General features: G+C 52.9%; 1 protein-coding gene across 2 annotated transcripts in view; it reads left to right on the forward strand.

Moving 5' to 3' along the window:
• DLGAP2 (DLG associated protein 2) overlaps nucleotides 1–12,586 on the forward strand; it is a 783,049-nt gene that overhangs the window by 262,432 nt on the left and 508,031 nt on the right. The gene's annotated exons all lie outside the window — the stretch shown is intronic.

Below are 12,586 nucleotides of genomic sequence, written 5' to 3' on the forward strand. Positions count from 1 at the left end.
TTGTGAATTTTGACAAAGCCCAGCTGACCTATTTCTCTGTTCAATCACTTGAGCTTCTTGTTTCATATCTAAGAAAACATTGCCAAATCTGTGGTCACAAAGACTATTCCCACACCCTATTCTGAGAGTTTTATGCTAGGCCTGTGATCCATCTTAAGTCAGTTTTGCACAGGGTGTGAGGTACGGATCTAGCTTCATTTTTGTGCATGTGGGTTTCCAGTTGTGTGAGCACCATGTGCTGAAAAGATTTCTTTCCTCAGAGGACTGTCTTGGCATTCTTGTTGAAAATCACTTATAATGGTTTATTTTTGGATTCTCAGTTTTATTCCATTGATCGACATTTTTCTCCTGAGTAAGGAAATGTCATTTAATCTTTCCTTTGTGCTTGAGAATTGTAGACCCTTAAGGCGCTTGGGGTGGGCCCCATATAGTGACAAAGACTGTGTACAGTGTAGGGTCGGGGCCACCCACCTGCGTTATGTGTTTGTTAGAAACTGTCGGAGCCTGGGGAAATTGTCCTGCTTCCTAAGGCTCAAGTTCTCAACCTACAAAGTAAGATGCACTGAACGGTGTCAGCTTAACGTTTGAGTGAAATTGTACGTAGCATGTGCAGGTTGCTCAGTGGGTGCCCAGTACACGTTCTCATTATCCTTGGTCACGTTAGGTCGTTATCTCTGTTTACCAAGCAGGACTCAGAGGCTCACAGAAATTCAGCCACCATCCTGGATCTTGCAGGAAGTAAGTAAAGCAGGTAGAATTTGAACCTACGTCCACGTTATTCTTTCTGTTCTGCCCTGGGCCTCTTCTTGTTAGAGGGGCCGCTGATTCTGAAACCTCCAGTTCATAAGCCATGTGTCCCCTTAGTTACCCTTTGAGCACAAAGGAAGAGCCACAGTTATCCCTGTGAGAACTGTGCTGCTCCCACACAGGGGCCCGCCTGCTCTGCTGGAAGTGACGTGGACCAGCAGAAGTCAGAGATGGACGTGTTGTGCTTCCCCGGGCCGTGTGAGCTGGTACCCAGCTGCTGTCAGAGAAGCAGGGAGGTGAAGGCCCAGGTCCGGGCTGCATGACGGTGTTGGCACCCAGCCCCTGAAGCTGGCAGCCCTGTCACACACCCCTTCCCCTCTTGGTCTCTCCCTCTTTCTCTACAAAGTGAGTATCTCAAATTATATATTCTCCTAGGGAGTCTCTGACTTTAAAATTCACTGTGCCCATAAATATGAGTAAGTGATTTTCACAACTGTATTAAAATGCCATGAGCAGACTGAAGAGTAGAAAGATAGCAATGCTGTTACTGTTGGAGTCACAACTGGAACTCAGTTTTTCAGGAAATACAGTAAATTATAGAATGTTTCAAATGAGATTGATAAGAGATTGACAAAGCTCTCCATCGGTCATTGTGAAGACATTTCCCATTTTAGGTTGAGTTCCCATGAATATATCCTAGGGGAATGATTCTGAGGAGGATGTCATCAATAATTTGTTAAAAGCCTGAGCATTTGAGTTTTTATACTGTAAGGATTTTATATTCATTATCTCTTAAATTACTGAGACAAAATTTGTGGACCATGGGTAATATTACAAATGTAAACGTTGCCTGTGAAGGCCTTTTCTGCTTCTGTGGCTCCAGTCCCTCACAGAGGCAGGCATGCCCCTCCGGCCCCTTGCCCCCTGGCCTGCTGCACAGGGGCCCCAAGTCAGAATCCATTGCCCTAGCTAATGTCACAGGACAATGGAACTTACCTTTTTGCTTTTGGTAGTCAAAGTTAAGTTAATTGTGTTTGTCTCTCTGGTTATGTCAATAGTGTTTCCTTTGGGAAATATGGGATATTTAGAGACAAGTGAGTCTGGCATCCCCTATCTGGCCGTTCTGTAACTAGCACGGTCTGTACTTTGCTGTCTCTGCTTCCACGGTGCACACAGCCACGGCTACACGTGGACACAGATGTGCGCGGGAATAGCCACAGCCATGGCTGGACTCAGACCCACACACAGCCATGGCCACACGTGGACACAGATGTGCGTGGATAGAGGTGTGCATGGACACAGATGTGCAACACAGCCACAGGCCATGTGAACACAGACCTGAATGGACACAGACTCGCATGGACATAGACCCACATGGACACAGACACACATGGACGCAGGTGTGCATGGACACAGACACATGTGGACACAGTCACAGCCACACATGGACACAGACCTGCATGGACACAGACATGCATGGACACTGTCACAGATTCATGTGACACAGCCACATGTGGACACAGACAAGTGTGGACAAAGACACATGTCAATACCGGAGTGCATGGACATAGACACACATGTACATAGCCACAAGCATGTGTGGACATAGACCCGCATGGATACAGGCATGAGTGGACACAGACGTGTGCGTGCTGACCTTGTCTACACACTTTCAGAAAGCAGACTTGAGTTTCTAGAATGCATGTGGTATTAACCAACTTTTAAACGTGAATCATAAACTATAAATGTGCACATGCAAATGTTTTAAGTGCTCTTAATAAAGGCATAGCATTTCATGTACAGATAGTATTTTTTCAACCCAGCCCCTGTTCTTGATATTTAAATTGTTTTCCATTTTTTGTTGTTCTGTATAACAACATCTAAGAACATGTTTGTGCTGAAATCCTCATTCTTTTCTCAGAAACTCCTTTCAAGTGCAAGTTCTTGGGGACTTCTCGGTAAGTTTGTGGAGGGGATGGAAAGAAGATGCATTTTTCATGTGCTTCTGACAGTTTCTGTGACAGCCCGAGAGGACGGTGGCACCTCCAGCTTTACTGGAAGAGGGCAGATGTTGGAAAGTGTCCCAGGACAGGAGAGGGCAGCGTGGAGCCCGTGGTTGTGAGGGCCTCTGGGGACGGGTGAGGGCAGCGTGGGGCCCATGGTCGTGAGGGCGTCCGGGCCACCCGCGCAGCACACAGGGTGCCTGGCTCTCCTGGAGCTCTCTTCCCCCCGGGGGAGGGCGGGCTTCTCTGGGTGCTGTTGAGAGACCTCTTCCGAGTGGTACTTGCAGCTGAAAGAAGCACTTGCTGGTGTCGTTTTGGATGTGGCCTCGTTCTCTCTCCACACGAGATTCTCTTCCACTTGACTAGAAGGTGGTCGAATGCCACAGGCGTGCGCGGAGGAACCGTGTTATTTCCAAAGCGCAGAGGCAGGTTCTGCTGATCGTAACGCCACCGGTGAAGGAAGGCGCGCCGAGAAGAGGCACTAACAAGACACAACTGGGATTCAGAGCGCCGTCGTGGGTGGGGAAGGGGCCCACCTTGCTCAGCCACTGCCTGTGCACCCCCGCACAAGCCGGCGCCTCTCTGAAGCCGCTGAACTGAGAGGAGCCCGCCGGAAGAGCTTGGACGTTTTCTCGTTTTCTGATTCTGATGTGCTGTGTGTCTGAAAGCAAACGAGCTTCAGTGAGCCGCCCCCACACGCGTTTGTCATGTTCGTTTTGCACCATGGGGCGCCAGCGGCTCACGTCCTGCCCACCATGGTATCCCCCGAGGAGGCAAAGGGAGAAGCCACCCCCACCCCCCACACATACATCATGCAGATCCCTGTAGGGCTCCTGGCCTCGTGCCTGGTGACACAGCTCTGGAGTCCTCGTGGAGGGCACTGAGCCCCTGGGGATTCCTGGCAGGGACATGGGGAGCGTCTGGCCCCCGACCTGCTGCACTTGCTGTGATGGGCTCTTTGCCCCCCACCGTGTTTGTAGGAGAGGTAGTAATGATGTGTCCGATGGGCCCTTCACTACCGAGTAATCGCTCTTCTCTGCTTCCCTCCTCCTTCCTCTCCTCTCTTTATGTCCTTTCCACAAACACGAGGACCTACGTGATGGAGGGGGCATGTCTAGTGTGGTGGGATCATCCCAGTCCAATGACTCGTAAGCCCTAACCTCAAAGATAATTGGAGGGGGATCGTGCGTGTGTCAGGCGACCATGGTGTGAGGTCGTGCAGTGTGAAGTGTTCGTGGAAACTTCGCGTGAGGATCTGGAGGACCGCACAGAGAGAGGAGCGCTGCTGGCCATGGTTACTCTGTCCCGGGTGTTGTGCAGAAGGAGTTGCTCGGGTGGGGGCATTTCCTAGGGGAGGCGGCGTTCTGATTTTCCCTGGAAGGAGGGCCAGGGCCGTGAGGCAGAGCTGCGAGGGGGCGGAGATCATGGTCACCTAGAAACCACTGTTTGGGTAATTAATTGACTTAGCTGGGGAGGTTTGCTTGTTGTGACTGGCCTAGTTACGTGGGTAGTTTACCTGGTTCATTCTGGGGGGTTCCCTAGGGGCTGGCTTACGTATAATAGGCTTCGTCGAGGTGTTGTAATGCTATTTCCAAGAGGCGTCCTCTAAAACCCTGAGTGGTGACAGTCCACCCAGAGACGGGAAATGCTATAATCCATCCAATTTCACTGCTCAGACTTCTCGTCTTTCCCCAGGTGCCTATCTGTGCAGCAAAGCAACGGATGCCCGGGTTAGGCAAATATGCGGACCTATTAGGAGAAATGTAAATTGACATTTCATTGTAGAGTGATTATTTGATCAGACCTTAGCCTCCTCCGTGTGTGTATTTACAGACACAAGGAAAAGTACATAATGTATGTTGCGGTTTGCATTTTTGTAACAGCAAGGTGATGCTCTAGGTTTTGTTTTGTAATTTTGGGTTATTCAAAAAAGTCAAAACAGAAACGTGCATGATGTGGGATCACATCACCTGTGGCGTGGGATCTTTTCTCTCCCTGTTGACCAGCTAATCACTTTGGGCAAACTACTTCGTGTTTTCTGATCTCAGGTTCCTCATCGACAAACTGCCTTCCTCCAACATGTCTCGTGAGGGTTGAGCTGACACGTGGGACTCTTGTGTCCTCCATACAAGCGAGCACATTAGCTTGGGGAGGAGGGAACTTGTGCAAGTCTGACCTGCATGGGGACAGTCTGTAGGGTGGGTGTGAGCCCTAAACTCTGTCCTGCAGGCCCCTCCTGGGAGGGATGGAGACTGTCTCAGAAAACCAGTCAATGGAGCCTCGATGACCCGGGGTGAGGGGAGCACCTGGTTGAGGCCAGTGCATCAGGACACAGGGCAGCTTCTGGGTCAAGCTGGAAAGGGCGCACAGTCTCACTGCGGACATACTGGAACCAAGCAGGACGTCACCATGGCAACCAAATGAATTGCCCTGGCAGGCTGGCAAACAGCAAAAAATCATTACAATATTTGAGAAACAAAACTTTAATAATTTATTTGGATTATTGTTCCTGTCATTTCTCCTTCTTGGCAGAATGGCTCCCGGTTCTATTTATGGAGAACTGCTCCACAGGCTTTCAGAGCACGTGCTTTTGGGGTGGACGTTTCTGAAAGATGAAAAGGGTCCTTTTGCGGAATTTAACTTTTATTTGGGGTTTTCTGTGCAAAGAAATCTGTGGTTAGTGCTACAACAAATTTGGTGTTAGACTCGCTTGTGTTCCTGGTTTCAGGTCTAACGTCTGACTGTGGGGGAGCTGTTCGTCATCAGAAGTGCCGAGGCTGGAAGCTAACGGTTTGGCCACAGAGTGTTTCTTGGAAGGTTCCTTTATTTACTAATTTTTTTCTTTTTGCGGATTGAGAGCACACACAAGCAGGTGGAGAGACCCACAGAAACCCGTGCTCAGCTCCCCAGGCTCTGCGCACGTGTTCCCAGGCAGGGCGTCACGGTCCTGCCACTGTCGTCATGTCTGTAATCAGTGACCGAGTTTCATTCTTAGACGAGAAGCTTGGGTGTGTCACTGTGAGTCTTCAGGGGTTGTCTGACCATCAAGTACTCATGAGGTTTGATCAACAGTATCATTACATGGCCCAAGTCGCTGTGGACTAGAAGATGTAGTTCTGCAAGTATTTACGTTTCTCCATGGGATTCCTTCACAAAATAAAACACCAAACACACACGGTATTTTGCCCTTCCCCTCTTGGGCTGCACACCCAGGAATTATCAGATGATGACTGCTTACTTTACATAAAATGGCAAAAATTGACTAATTTCTCCTCAGGCACTAAAATTGTTTAGAACGCTTGGATTTATGGCTTTGTGCCATGTTCGTTTAGCGCTATTCTATTTATGGTCAAGATTTTTAAACTCTTCTGGAAATTGAGACCAAACTCCTCCCAAATAATCCAATTGTAAAGAAATCCCATAACTTCCCTAGAAGGATTCTTTCATTGTCAGGTGTTTTCAGTAATGTTTCTTGTTTTCTAGGGAGCACGAGAACCCCGTAAGAACTGCCTTCTTAGCGCATGATGCACAGATGGAGCTCTCCTTCCCTGAGCGTTAGCCAGGACACACGGAATTGGTAGCGGGCACCCATGGCCACGAATGGCCGGGCATCATGCTCTTGGAGACACGGTCGTGCATGTGTGACTTCCCAAAACATGTCACCAAGAATCTGATCTGCAGAATGTGTGACAGGGCTGCTGGTGGAATTTGTTACAGGGCGCATGCACGTGGCCGCTGTCTCAGATCCTGTGGTCGTTTTCCTCGCCGTCTGGGACTGCCGAGGTCTGTTTCGGGGGAAGCAGAGGAGGGTGAGCTCATCAAGGACTTTAGGTCAGCCCCCTTGACTGGCAAACCGGTGCCTGTCTTCCGTTTCACGCCGTGAGGGCAGGGACATCGCGTCCTCCGAACTCTCAGCCTCCTCTTCCTCCCCATGCGTTGAATGACATGACCTGCGTCCTCTACTGTGGTATGTTAGGGCTTTATCTGATTTCGTCTTTGGGTGAGACAATGTATTTTCCCACTTACGCTCTGTACTTCTTGCTAAGATTCCATGATGCATAATTTACTCGTCCTGTTGGTGGACCTTTCCTGTCAAAACTCTGAAGCCGAGTGCCTTTCCCCCGTCCACACCAAATGTGCCCCTGCAGCCGTTGGAGATCGCCTCCTGCTGGCGCCTTTGGCTGGCCACCGTCCAGCAGCTCCATGAGCCCCAGTCCAGCGTGGCTCCTGTGTGGGACATGAAGGACAGCCAGTCCCACCAGGCCAACCCAGGGTTCAGCACGGAGGGAAGGACACCAGGGTCCGGCAGAGCTGGGTTTGAACCCGGATTCTGACTTCATTAATTCGCTCCGTATAGACCTCAGCTCCTTTGTGTTTACACGGACGGGGCAAGAGCGCCTGTCGTTGTGCGGAAACGGCTGCGTGAGCTGGGGGCGGGGATCGGCGCTGAGGGCCAGGGAGGCTGCGCGGGCCTCGCGCACTGTTAGATCGCTTCCTCAGGCTGCTCAGTAGAGTGTTAGAGGTTTGTTTGTCTGTTTAAAAAAACAACCCGAACCCTCTCATTGGTGTTTTAAGGGAACCTGCCCATATTGTTTGCATTGTAACTTCGGCTGAAGTGGCCTCGGTCAGATGTGCCGTGCGGGGTCGTTTTGCCGGACAGTCGCTCCCGCAAGTACGTGTCGGCTGGCAGCTTCACTCGGCACCCGGTGCCCGTGGGGAGACTGGCCCCAGAGCCTCGTGCGGCCTTCTCTGTTCTGTCTGCCCCAGCTTTCCCCTTACCCTCTCTTCTTTCTCTTTTTTTAACTTATTTTTAAAATTTATTTGTGTTTATCTTTTTGGTTTAAATTTTAGGATTGTTTCAGGTTTTGATAGGTATTCCAAGGAGTTATTCTTTGTTCTCTGTTTGCTACAGAGCTAGTGTAGAGAACGTGGTGGTGATTTTAACCACAGAAGAAATAACCATGTTGTGAGGACGATTGTGTGTATGTTTTCCCCAGATAAACAAAATGTGTTTTGTCTGTATTGTGAAGATGATCACTTCCCACTTATGTGAACAGTGGAAAGTAAACTCTGTTTCCAGGGCGGGAGAAAAACATTTCATTTCCAGCAGCCACCAGGAGCCTGGGTGCTGCCCCCGGAGATCTGACTGCCGTGCACACGCGGGGTTCCCCCCTGGGAGTCCCAGGAGCCTTGTGCTGGCGGCCAGAGGAGTGGCACTCGGGTTCCGACCCAGACGGGCTGGAGCTGCAGGAGCCACCAGGTAGACCAGGCAGACCAGGCTAGGTCTGCGTAGCTGCAGCTCCGGGACAGTTGCACCTCTGGGGGCGTCTCCTGGGTGCGCGCGCGGCCACGTCCCTGAGCCCGGTAGCACCTGGGATGGGGAGTACAACCCCCAGCTCACCCTCGCTGCCTTCATGTTCCACTGAGAGCGGCGGTAGTGCGGAGCTGAAATCCCCTTGCAGAGACTGGAGATGTGTTTGTTCAACCTGAGAGTCCAGGCCCCCGGGGGCTAGTCCAGAGACATGCAGGGCCACCGGACCCCCCGGTACCACAGAGTGCTGTCCCTCAAGCCCGCGCGAGCCTTCAGTCTGAGGGTGGCTTCGACCCTGGGGCCGCAGTGCGTCGCCGGGCACCTGGAGGATGGGGGCGTGCATTAGCCTAGGTCACAGGGTACCGTGAGGACGTCTCACTCCTCATCCTACTCAGTCACTGCGGGTGGCAGTTTGTTCGTGTTCCTCTGGGCACTCCGAGGCCGCCTGCGTTTTCGGCTTTGCTGAACTCTCATCCATTGTGACAGCATAAATGAGGGATCGGCCGCTCTTCCCTTCTGTAGGTAGAAGCGACACTGCCCCTAAAACCCCGTGGTTTACTTGCTGTCTCTGGGTGTCTGATGTCTCCGTCTGAGAGAAGATGGGAGTGTTTGTTCTCAACCCAGCAGAATCTTCTGGGGGCTGCAACAGGGACCACACACAGGACAGCCTCTGCGTCACCACTCTCTTAGACTGGTTAGCAGACAGTTGGTGGCCATTCATCTGTAAGGGTTGTGACTATTCCTTTGACACCAGCAGTGCAGGCTGAGAACAGAAGGAAAGACGCGCTGTCATCTGATGGAGTGAATATGGTCCCTGTGACGCTTTGCTGCCGAAGGCTGGAGACACACGGAAAGGGTAGAGGGATCCAGGCTCACGGATTTCCAGTTCTGACCTCCTCCGCGTGGCACGGGGACCGGAGGAAAACCTGCAGGACCACGGACATGTGTTCTCTTGTCCTGTGGCTCTGCAGGTGTCTGTGATAGTGGAAGGGCACCCCAGTGACGGCCTCGGGCAAATGCAGCAGTTTGTAGGGATAGTGCTGTGCACGGGGCTTTGCTGTGTCCCCTGGTGATGGTCCTGAGGAGCCAGAGGAGCGTGTCAGGGCAGCACTGCCCTGGGGCATTTGGCCTGATTTACTAATACTGGGTCTCATGTTTGCTGTTTGGAACTGAGATGGTGCTTCCCAGAGAGGTTCTTGCTGACCCTGTGCTGTGGGAGTCGGCCTGAATGCCCACATGGACCCGTGAAGGTGAATTTCTGTGTCACTGGGAGGCCCAGAGAGCTGGTGAGACACTGTTGCTGGGGGTGAGCTGGGAAGGGTCTGTAGAGGCTGGTGGTGTGGGGTGCACAGAGGAACGGGGTGTCTCCATCTCTCTCAGGCTGAGACATCCACCTTTTCTTGCTCTCCCACAGTGTGGCTACAGGTTCCAGGGCCTTTGGACTCAGGCTGAATGCCGCCACTGGCAGATGCTGGGACTTCCTGGCCTCCTGAAGCACCTGAGCCCTTCCCGTGTTAAGTCTGCTCTTGTCTGCCTCTGTCTCTCCCTGCTGCCTCTGTTTCTGGAGAACGCCAGCTGACAGAGGACCTAATGCCTAGCCACATGCCGCTGCCTGGCATCTTGGCTCCTGTGGCCTAGACAGAGCCACCCCGTACCACGAGACTCCATGCTCTGAGATTCACATCCTATAGTGGGACCTGTGGCCATAGTTCTCGTTATGTCTGCATGTACGGCCATCCTCAAATCCTGGGGGGCCCTGGGACAACCTAGGTGGCCGAGTGGTTCCACAGGATGAATCTGTGTTGGTGGAGACAAGGTCCAATAGAAAGATTGACGTCCAGGTTTGTAATCCTCGTGGGCCGACTTGACATGTCTGTGCCATGGCTCCTCACTAGAGCTCCTAGTTGCTTCTAATTAAGCCTGGGGTTCAGATAACAGGTAGAAGGTAGAGCGGTCAAGAAGTGGCAGTTACGGGCCAGCCCTCGTGTCACAGGCTTGGGAAGCAAGAGGCACTTGGGTGGGTGACCTGACACCTTCGAAGGTCAGTTTCTGATGATAAGAGCACCCACCTGTGTCTACCTCAAGGGACCTAATAAAGTCAGGAAGTATAAATTCAGTTCAGTGAGCCTTTACTGAGCATTTAAGTGCGGTCCCTTTCCTTCTGAGGACACACACGGAACTCCTATTCTGGGGAGGGACCCGGCTACTGGCACCCCGATGCAGCCGTTACCTGCCCCGAGGCCCCAGAACTGTCCCCTCCCAGCTTCAGCCCTGTCTGCGCCTGTTTCTGGGGACGATGTGTCACGCTGTGCTGCTCCCTCCACACACCTGCCTCCTTTGGTCCCAGTGTTGTCCTGTCTGCTTCTGCGGCCTGCTTGCCCGCGGGAGACACGATTGCCCTTCTGCCTGCGCGTGCTCTGGAGCCGCACCCCAGCAGACCGCATGGGCTCCCTGCTTGGTTCTCACCCTCTTCCCCATGTCTCTGTTTCCTCTGTGACGTGGGGGCACAGGGAGCACCAGCCTCACGGTGGTGGGGCTCACCTGAGCTAAGGATGCACATCTGTCCTGCTGTCGTCCATCTACAGGCTTCCCAACATGGGGTATCTGTGCCGCTGACCCTTGAACAGCGCGTGGCCTGGGACACAACAGCCCTGTGCAGTCAAGCTCTATGCGCAGCTCTGACTCCCCAACATTTACCCCCCAGCGTCCAGCGCTGACCTGAGGTCTGGCCGAGAACGGTCCATTACCACGTATGTGTTGTATGTCTGTTCTATTGTCTTACAATAAAGTGAGCTAGAGAAAACACCTTACACAGTTGTGAGGAAGAGAAGACATGTTCACAGAGAACTGGAGAAAGTCCGTGCACAAGCCCATGCAGCCCATGCCTTTGCTGTCCACGGATCCACACTGTTTGTCCTCTTGCTCCTGGCTGCTCCGTCCTTGTCCACACCTGTCCCAGCACACCAGGTGCCCTCCATAGATGCGTGTTGTGGGGCATGGCAGCAGACCCTTGCCTAAGTGCCACATGCTTCCCCGTGTTGGTGTGGGAGCCGTGGACCCACCTCTATAAGGTGAAATGCCTGGCGGGGGTCACGGGCTGGCTGGACTCATGACCAGTGACCGCTGGTCATCGTGATTCTGCTGGCATTAGGAACATGGTAACACTTATGAACAGTGGGAGGTTCCGATGTGCTTACAGACTTTGGGGCGTCAGAAAAATGCTGGGAAGACACCTGCAGAGCTGCTGGGACGACTGGGGACCCAAGAGGCAAGACCTCAGGGACCTGGATCTGGGCCTGGAGAGTCCCCAGGACATCTGTGATCCTTGCTCTGGGTCAGGGACCTGAGCCCTGGAGAGACCCCAAGATGCCTCAGCACATACGTGGTTGTGTTGGTTTCTTGGGCTGTGCGAACAGAGCCCTGAGATGTGGGCCATAAAACAGACATTTATTGTTGGCGCCTCTGGAGATGGGAGTCACTGTGTGGGTCCCGGAGGGACTCCGAGCCAGGCCATCCCAGCTTCCAGCTTCTGCACAGACAGCACTCCGTGGCCTTCCACGGCCTGTCCCATCATTCCTGCCACCTGGCCTTCTCTGGGGCTCTCTGGCCTCTTCCCTAACAAGGACGCCTGCTGTTGGACATTGCGCTCTGTGGATGTGAATACACAGTGTCTGCATCTCAAGATGCGTCTTCTGAGTGTTCAGGTGGATGTACATCTGGAGAACACTGTCCACCCCACCCACTGGTGAAGGGGACAGCCCCCCAGAAGGAGACCCCTAACGCTTATGTAAGCGGTGGTAGGCCGCCCTCCATCCATCTGCGAGGGCTCTGCCCGCTCCAGGCCTCCATCTGCATACAGCCCCAGAGGTCAGGCCCGGTGCCGACCTCGAGGTGTTCTGACACGATGTTGGTGCGGACTCCAGTGGGTTCACTCACTGTGGGTTCGCTTGTGCTGGGAAGGAGAGTCTGAGTCCTGATCTCCCTGGATCGTCCTGCTGGGCCTCATGGACTGGGCATGTATTCCAGCCCACAGACCCCCTGTGTTCTGCGATTCTCAGCAGTGCGTCCCAGGGACACGGGCTAACCCATTGCAGGCTCGCCCCACCTCCGCCACTGCAGACCTTGGCCAGGAATTGGACAGAAGTCCCCGACTCCCCGGCGCATGCACGGCTGACCCCCAGGCACATTCTGCAGTAATGCGCTGGTGTAACGTGGGAAACCTGAGGTCTTCATTCCCTCCTCAGTCTTCTTTGTGGCGAACAGTGTGGCGGAAACCCTGCATTTTCCAAGTGACCTGTTCAGGTCTCTGGAGTAGCGCAGGGGGAGTTTTGGGAGATTTTGTTATGAAATCTGCCCTTACTATCTCCACGTGGAGACTCCGCTTCGGGCATCTTCCTTGCACTGGATTCTTGCCATCCTCTTTCTTCGTGGGCACACACGATGACGGAGCCAAAGGTGTTTATAAATAGTCTCAGCTCAGGGGCGATTCCAGACGTTCCCTTAAAGACAGCTGCTCAGCAGGATG

The sequence above is a fragment of the Lutra lutra genome, chromosome 2 (assembly GCF_902655055.1).
Source record: "Lutra lutra chromosome 2, mLutLut1.2, whole genome shotgun sequence".
Taxonomy (NCBI): Eukaryota; Metazoa; Chordata; class Mammalia; order Carnivora; family Mustelidae; genus Lutra; species Lutra lutra.